The sequence below is a fragment of the Anabrus simplex genome, chromosome 1, assembly GCF_040414725.1.
Source record: "Anabrus simplex isolate iqAnaSimp1 chromosome 1, ASM4041472v1, whole genome shotgun sequence".
NCBI lineage: Eukaryota > Metazoa > Arthropoda > Insecta > Orthoptera > Tettigoniidae > Anabrus > Anabrus simplex.
In genome coordinates, this window is record NC_090265.1 from 174,385,759 (window position 1) to 174,395,299 (window position 9,541).

The following is a 9,541-nucleotide window of genomic DNA, read 5'->3' on the forward strand; positions in this document are numbered from 1 at the left end:
ACCCGTTGATTGAAGCCTGCGATTTCCATCAGCAGATCTCTTTCTATAGAAAGCATCGCCAAGGCCGACAATCTTTCCTGGGTCATAGAGTTCCTTAAGGAAGTTTTTATTTTATTCAAAGTAGAAAAACATCTTTCTGCTTCGACAGACTTCATAGGGATTGTAAGAATTAAACTTTCAAGCACTCAGTTCAGTGAACGTCCTCTCTAGGTTGTTGGTTATTATAAACTCTGCTAAACTAACAGGACCCGACAATGATCTGAATTCTTGTGCTAAATAGGGGCTGCCTGGCCGAGGCGGTAAAGGCGTGTTCGGTTCGCCCGGAAGGACATGGTTTCGAATCCCCGTCATGAAGTCGTAAAATTTAAGAAACGAGATTTCCACTTCCGGAGGTGCATATGGCCCTGAGGTTCACTCAGCCTACACCAAAAGTGAGTACCAGGTTAATTTCTAGGGGCAAAGGTGGCCAGGCGTAGAGCTAACCACTCTACCCCATCATGTGCCGAAGTTAACAATGGTGGAAGCCTTTACCTTCCATTCCTACAAGGGCCTTCATGGCCTGTACGTAGGTGACTTTGCTTTGCTTTCTTGTGCTAAATAGATGGACGATAGTTCATGGCGTAGTTTCAGTTTGTCCAAAACCGTATACACTATTTGTTGAAACTAAACTACACAAACACCGGCAGCTTTGTGACGAACTCTTACTCACAATTTGGAATCCATCGGTTTTAATAATAACGCACAGAAAAATTATGTAGAACAAAACACTCAATCACCTGAAAACACACCAAGACCTGCACGTGATAAATGTAAACATAACGTCTACATTAACACCAACAACTCCATGTCGCAATAGTCCAGCCGTTTACCAACATGTGACAATGTTGGCACAAAGCTCGTTTTACGGTTGGCAAATGTATAACATGAAGTTATGCTGATGAGAAAACGTATATCCTCAAAACAAATTTTGGGATTTAATAAAAGGTTATGATTGCCCATGAAGTACCAATGTTGGTAACATTGTGAATGGTGCGGTGCAGCTTACCCTTACCCTAGTGGCGTGGAAAAGAAATTACCGTTGCGAGTGGAGAGAAAGCAGGGATGAAGTCATCTCTGCAGAGTGGTGCAATCTAACGGGGACATTTGGAGTTGTTTTTCGATAGGGGACTTGCTGGTCTCATGCAACTCCCTAGGACCGATACTGGCGGGCTTGCTACCTGATGCTATATATCGTATTCAGGCTTAGGCTTGACCCTGCTGAAACTAAATAGCGGCGCGCTGTGCGCTAGGGAGTTTGGCGTAGGAAAGTCAACCCCCTGAGTTTGATTGGAAGACGGCATAGTTTAATGGTTCGTTACGAAGTATTAGTACATCGAACGACAAAAGGTGCTTGGTTTTAACACATTTTAGAGTACATGTTAGGTTTATTAAACTGTAAAATAGGAAGAAAAGACGACAAATGAAGCGTAAAATTATTGGGAGTTGTGCAAACCTGCAACAATACCACGCACCGCCCCTGGTGGCCTCACATTCTATACAGAACAGGGATCTTATAAGGGGTGTGGGAAGATTGGAAGGGATAGAAAATGAAGAGAGAAGGACGCGGCCGTGGCCTTATGTTAGGTACTACCCGGCATTTGCCTGGAGGAGAAGTGAGAAACTACGGAAAACCATTTCAAGGATGACTGAGGAGGGAATCGAATCCCCTTTACTCAGATGACCTCCCGAGGCTGAGCTGACCTCATTCTAGCCTTCGTGCCATTTTTTAAATTTCGTGGTAGGGCCGGGAATCGAAGCCGGACCTCCGGGTTCTAACTACTACACCACAGAGGCATGCGATATTTAGATTAAATATGAATAACGTATACAATTATTCTGACGGGCCGGGCTGAGTGGCCCAGAGAGAAGAGTGCTGGCTTTCTGATCTTAAGTTGTCGAGTTTGATTCTAGTGCGGTCTGGTAGTACCGGTACTTCCAAAAACCAGCCTCGTGTCGGTAGATTAATAGGCAAGTAGGAAAGCTCATGTGGGACTAATTTCTGGCACTTTGGCATCTATAAAAACAATAATAATAATAACGTAACTTTATATTGACTGTAACCAGTAACATATTTTTAACTATATAATACATTCTGATGAAGCAATACACGCTTCAGAACAATAAAAAACTACCTGCACTGCCCGGGAATCGAACCCGGGTCGCAAGAATGGGAATCTTGCATGATACCACTACACCAGCAGTGCTCTGTTGCGCTGTAGTGCTGCGCACTCTGTCACCAGTTTCTTATCATTAATGTGGCAGTACAACAGTAGTATGTTTTCTGGGACCCATTGTTGTGCGCAGCCTTTTCAGATACTAATGACAGCACCAGGTGCGCTGTAAAACAGAGCTGGCCAACATCTCGAAGACATTTTTAGAACTGGCCGATCATTTGGCGTTAGCAACTAGTTCGTTTCGTTTAACCTGACTACTTCAGTTGAATATGATGTTGATGATGATGCTTGTTGGTTTTTTTTTTTTTGCTAGGGGCTTTACGTCGCACCGACACAGATAGGTCTTATGGCGACGATGGGATGGTAAAGGCCTAGGAGTTGGAAGGAAGCGACCGTGGCCTTAATTAAGGTACAGCCCCAGCATTTGCCTGGTGTGAAAATGGGAAACCACGGAAAACCATCTTCAGGGCTGCCGATAGTGGGATTCGAACCTACTATCTCCCGGATGCAAGCTCACAGCCGCGCGCCTCTACGCGCACGGCCAACTCGCCCGGTGCTTGTTGTTTTAAGGGGCCTAACATCGAAGGCCATCGGCCCAAGTTCAGTTGAATAAAAGCTGGGTTATGCCTTTAAGATTGCTAGTTCGATTCTGGCTTGCTTCGAAATAACTTATGACTGCGTCTATGACATTCTCAGATGGGCAACAGTTCGGATCATGCGAAACTTCTTTCTTTCTTTCTTTCTTTCTTTCTTTCTTTTTTAATCCGTTTACTCTCCAGGGTTGGTTTTCCCCGGGACTCAGTAAGGAATCCCACCGCTACAGCCTCAAGGGCTGTGTCCCGGAGCATGATACTTTGGGTCGGAGAAAACAGCAGGGAAGGACGAGCAGTACTTCGCCCAAGCCGCCTCACCTGCTATGCTTAACAGGGGCCTTGTGGTGGGATGGGAAGATCGGAAGTGATAGACAAAAAAGAGGGAAGGAAGCGGCCGTGGCCTTAAGTTAGGTACTATCCTGGCATTTGCCTGCAGGAAAAGTTGAAAACCACGGGAAACCACTTGAAGTGGGAATCGAACCCCCCTCTAAGCATGTGACCTCCCGAGGCTGAGTGGACCCCGTTACAGCCCCCATACCACTTTTTAAATTTCGTGCCAGAGCTGGGAATCGAACCCGGGCCTCCGAGAGTGACAGCTAATCACACTAACCACTACTCCACTGAGGCGGATTCATGTGATGAAATTTCCCTGTTTTATTTTTTTAAATGTTCACGGTGCTACAAACCGTACTTTAATGGTATGATTTTCCTTAATCGTAAGCTTATAACAGGTTAGATAGCGTAATATGTTTAGCAGGGCCATCCAGTCATTGCGCCCAGAGAGCGCGCCCGCGCTCGGGGAGCACTGGGCAGTCTGACTAGCGCTCCTTCCCCTACCACCACTACAGTGTGGCAGCGTGGGGACCTGAGACGGACGATGTTTGGACCACGCTGGCTAGATACGTATGTACAGTGGTGCGGCCGACGGCTTCTGTGGGATTGTTGACATCATATTGATAGGACTGTTTTGCCATAACAAATATACCGCATATACAAATCGAAAGGTACTCCGATGTATGGAATATGCAGGAAACGAAATCAAGTGTTAGGTAAAGAATAATGGATTTATTCAAAACTGAAATTAGAGCATATCTGAGAGGAAAATTCAACAAAATTGTACCATTATGAACAGATACTACAGACCTTGAGTGACTTTTGCTCAGTCGTTTTTACGAGCTTTTACTTTTGGAGCAAACAATCTTTTCCACATTGAGTAGGCCTACAATATTTCTGGACACAGTTATTCTTAAACAATTGTGCAAGTTTCTATCGCTCATCGTTGCACGATGTTACTTTTGGTAAGCTTAAGAACCGGAAAGAAACGCTCACAAATGTACGTTGAGCCGAACTTTGACAGAACTTTACATGCATGTTCATAAAAAAAGGGGGTATTCTTCTTGCGGAAAGCAGCTGTACAATTATTCTAAATTTCGTGACATTAGAAAGCGGTCTTTAAGACGAACATTCTTTATTCTTTATTATTATTTTTCTCAAGATCACAGTAAACAAATACCCAATCGAACCGTTGAATGAGAAAAATAACAGCGTTCATCTTAAGCCACACACACAAACTACTACTAACTTTAAAACAAACAGACATAGTTAATATACATAAAAGAAATAAAAGAACACCACAGTTTATAAACAGAAACAAAAAGAAAAGAACACCACATAATAACCTACCGTCCGGCCAAGTCATCACCCCTGGTGAGAAGAAGGTCACCCTCCCAGTGATGACTCGACCGGCCCTTCCCGTGGAGACCTCCTGAAGGCCCCAAGAACTAACCAGATGACAATGTTTTCCTTCTCACCATTCCACTCCTAATCGTACTCCTTGGACATGCCATGAAGTCCGTCGGATACTCCGGATATGTGACCCCCTCGGATAGGGCCACCCAGTAGCCATCCTCAGTGTCTTCATGTCATGTCCAGCATAAGTATATTAGTTAAGTCGAACACTGCACTGCAGTTCAATCAACTCTAATTGAAATAGCTGTGGAGCACTGTTTTCACTAAGAGAAAATGGTCGAACAAATACATCTAACACCGCTTGGAGTTCTAATAACTCGGAAAATCTCTTTTCAAACTCTTCTTGTAATTGGCGAATTACCTGCAAGTACTCATCAAAGTCGACACTTTCTCTCACTGTTTCAAGCAATGGAAAATGTCATGTGTTCCTTGCACGCAACTGGTTTTCGCACAAAATTAATTTTCTTTTGAACGCTTGAATTTTTCCAGCAAATCGCAGATATTGTGCTTTTCGCCCTGAAGCGAAGTGTTCAAAGTACTCAGTTGGGCAGTAATGTCGCTTAAAATTGCCAAGTCCCCCACCCACTTAGGATCACGCAAAAGAACTTCAGGCCGCCCTTCCATGTCACAAAATGTATCTATTGCGTTCCGCAAGCACAAAACACGATGAAGCACCTTCACCTTGCTCGGCCATCTTACTTCTGCATGGTACGGGATACCCGGATACTCCGCTTCGATGTCATCCAAGAACTCGTTGAATTGACGGTGCGTGAGTCCATGGGAGCGAAGAAAATTTACCATTCGCACAACTGTTCCCATTACGTCTTTAAGCTTGGCGACTTTTGCACAGATTGCCTCCTGCTGTATCAAGCAATGGATCGCCGCCATTAGGGTACTACCGCTCTCAGCCATTTTTAACTTTACATAACTGAGGAACCCCGTGCGTAGACCACGTAAAGCAGGAGCTCCATCCGTCGTTAAACTCGTCAACCGCTCCCATTTAATCCCATTGACTCAAAAACACCCTCCACAGCTTGGAAAATATCGAAACCGGTAGTGGTGTCTTTGAGAACTACCAAGTCTAGGAAATCGTCATCCACCCCTCGAATGAAAATAACGAGCTGAGCTGTGCCTGCAATGTCGGTTGATTAGTCGAGGGGGATAGAAAAGGATACAAAATTTGCTGCCTTCTCCATTAATTGCTGTTCCATATCAACGGCCATATCATCTGTTCTGCGAGCCACAGTTTGAGGAGAAAGAGAGAGTTTGTCAAATTTCTCAACTAGCTCCATAGGATAAATGCATGTCACTGCGTCCATTAGGCACTCCTTGATTAAATTCCCTTCCGTGAAGGGCTTCCCAGCTTTGGCAATTTGCAGCGAACATTTGTACCTTGCTCGTAAAATGGGTCCACCATCCTCACTCTCCTCAATCTCCTGTCAGACAAAAATACATCAAGTCACAATTTTAGTGTTCTTCAGATAATTCAATCATTTTTTCATTCCCGTTTGTAAACAAGCATTTAAAAATTAAAACAATAATACTTATGGAATAGTGCTTCCAAATTCGATTGGAGACTGGCGTCTGTCAAATCATCCCTGTGGTGTGCACTGTAGTGCCGTTCCAAATTGCGTTTCTTTATACACATTAAATCTCGGTGGCACACTAAATATTTGGTATGCCCTTTATAAGCTGTACAGAAAAATCAAATTTCCAATTCTGCTTTAAAGGCTGCTGCTTCACCACTCCTTTTTTCGTATGATGTTGAGTCATGAAAACTGTGAAACTGATTTAGTTACACGCTGTCAACAAAGCGCATTGGGCTAGACTAGCGACTGAGGGATCGGCTGCTCGTTTCGGTGCGGTGGGCAGACCACTCGCTCAGCCGGCCAAACTCCTCCCACCACTACCGAAACTACCTTCCCCCAAAGCGCTCGGAGCACTGGCTTAGAGCGCGGCCAGAGCGCCAGTGCTCGGGGAGCGCTGTTTGGATGGCCCTGATATATAGGATACTTTTCCCAGCCATAGCTTCAAGGAGATGATTTCGAAACTCACCATCGACTATAACCAAAATGAATTTCTGTGATGTTATATTTCAAATTCGTACACATTCTATATATTAATTTTTTTTAGCTATTATGAGGCAGCCATTGAAATTCAGACCGTTCTATGTCAGAGGACTGCATCTGTCGTGTACGGAAAACCGCGTGTTATTCTGGTGGAAGATAGTGTCATGTGTTCTGTGCAAGTTACATTTTTTGAGACAACATGAACACCGAGATCCCAAACTAGCAAATAATGCCATTCAGTCATTGCGTCGGACCGAGCAAATGCTCAAAGAGTGCCCTTAGTCTGTCTACCAGATTGAATGGTCAGCATTCCGGCCCTTGATTCAAGGTGTCCCAGGCCAGATCGTGGTTTCTAGTCGCGTCTTACTAATTCCTCTGACTCAGATGCTGAGCTTTTTTGTCTCCACTCCTATTCCTGTACACGAAGACGCCCCACAACCAATTACCACTGAAACACGCAATAGAAAGCCACATAGAATTACGGCAGACAAGACAACCTGCCATAAAACCGGACTTTGGCCACAAATGCGACGAAATTCGCACAAGCGTGTGGAAAATTCGACGGAAGAAGAAGCTCAAAAAATGCTTTACTCATAGGAAACATCACTCACTCTTTTAGCGTTACAGCCGATAAAGAGACCTGGAGTATCCAAGTGCAATCGCCTACTTCTTTCGGACCAGAGCTCTCCTTTTTCAGCCCCGGATCCATACCGCCTGAAGATATCCCGTGACGTTGTCCAGCCATCTTGTCATTGGTCTCCCTCGTGTTCGTTGGCCGCCAGGATTTTGGTTGAGGATCTTCTCTGTTACTGGTTCCCGGCCCATCCTTATGATGTGATACATGTAAATTCATGTATTTATCCCTATCAGTGGTACAGTGTGATAAGATTAGTCTAGGACTGGAAAGGAGCCGGCCATGATCATAATGAGCACACAACTTCAACACTTGCTAATGTAAAAACGGTAGGTTTCGAAAGCACTATTGCGCGGATGCAAGGTATGAGGTATACGACTCGTATCATGCTGCTACTTTACTCACCCACTTCTTTTGTATCAGCCTGTGTAAATCATCCTTGTTCATATTCCACTAGATCTCCATTTCGAGAAAGTACGATATAAACCTAAGCTACAAAATTATAAGATCTTTAATGGTACTCTGACTGGTTTTCAGTGTGCTTAAAGTAAAATAACAACTAAGAGATATAGCTTTAGAGTTCACCACTTCACGCAGTTTATACTCATGAAGGCGATTGAACACACAGTTCTCTGACGTGTCGAACTGTTGCTCTGTCACAGCGCAATATCGTTCCCAGAGCAGTTCACTTCTCAACTGCTCTGCGTAATCAAGACCATCTTACTCCGCACAGACGCACTGACTTGTGATGTATCGTAACTCACTTGCGATTGACTCAGGACTGACTCATTATTTACTACTTCACCTTTTTACATAGAAAACAAGGGGACCATACTCATAGTTTCCACTTTCAAATAATCTTTGGTGTCCGCTCAATTGTTAGCCTGCATTCAGCTACATCCAAAGACCTACCTCTTCGCGAGCCATAACAAATCGCCGGGGTTCTTGTTTTGCTTACTCATGGTCCTGAATGCATTGACACAGCTGCGCCGGCACTGCAGCCTACCGCTGGCCTCACTTTTCGCTCAGCCTTCATTGTCGCAATATTAACAGTCGAATATGTCAACATCAAGGCATTTCTCAACAGAAGATTGAAAATGAGGATCTCACTAGCTTCGAAGTGAGCAGTGAGTCACTCTTGAGTCAATCGCAAGTGAGGTACGAGACATCACACAGAAAAGGTGAAAGCACTTATAATGAATTCATTCACTCTTTCACTATATTTCATTAACGGAGTTCAGTCGATATTAAGTTATCAAAGAAACCCTTAAAAACTCTTCATCTAATAATAGTATATACATACTTGCATTCGGGAGATAGTGCGCTCGAACCGCACTGTCGGCAGCCTTAAAAATATTTTTTTTGGTTCACCATTTTTACACCAGGCAAACCTTGGGGCGGTACCTTAATTAAGGCTACGCTCGCTTCGGTCCAGAAGACTCGAGCCCCGGATACCTAACGCCTAACCAACAACCACCACCAGTCCACAGAGAACTGGAGAACCTGGAGAAAATCTGACCGAATGTGAGAGAATGACAATAGGAACGGACTGAGGTTGTTATCCATCTACGAGACCAGCGAGGTCAACTACTGGCATTTATTTCCTTAACTGCGTGATCAGTTCTGGGAAGACATCTTTTGCGAAGGTAGAGACTGTAAAGTCCGTCTATGTAATAACTTACGAAAAGGGCTGAGAGATACCTTCTTATTAAAGACTAGCAAGATACCCGTGCTTCGCCACGGTATTATAATGAAATTTATAATTGAATGCTTAACGTTTTATATATAATCTGCCAAAATTCGCGATCTAACTCGTTTTCTGAGAGGATCCACCAAAATTCGTGATCTGTCTCGTTTTCTGAGAGACTACGGCAAAATTCCTCCAATTTTTCTGTCTTTCTTTCCAGCAATCGATTTCGTACTTTCCGGGTTAGGTCCAGGTATTCCACCCGGTCATTTGGGTCCCTAATTCCTTGCCATCTTTTCCTATAAGAATTTTTAATATGGATCTAATCCTTGAAGAGATCCGGCGTGGTGTCGTCTTGGGTGCCTTGACGGTACTGAACCCGCTACCGGACTGCAATAGTAGTCATTAACTGGCCAGGACCCGTTTCCAGCGCGGTCCGCACATTTTGCCGACGGCCCAGAACATTATTATTATTATTATTATTATTATTATTATTATTATTATTATTATTATTATATTATTATTATTATTATTATTGATGTTCTGGAGCCCACAGCAATATGCAAGACCGCTACTTGGCGGTAAATTATATCTGC

The 9,541-nt window shown here is 43.9% G+C and overlaps 1 non-coding gene across 1 annotated transcript; it reads right to left on the minus strand.

Annotated features, from left to right (window-relative positions):
- Positions 1–2,172: 2,172 nt before the first annotated feature.
- Positions 2,173–2,243, minus strand: TRNAG-CCC (transfer RNA glycine (anticodon CCC)). Its single transcript has one exon. It is a non-coding gene; the product is annotated as a tRNA-Gly (tRNA).
- Between the last annotated feature and the right edge of the window lie 7,298 nt (positions 2,244–9,541).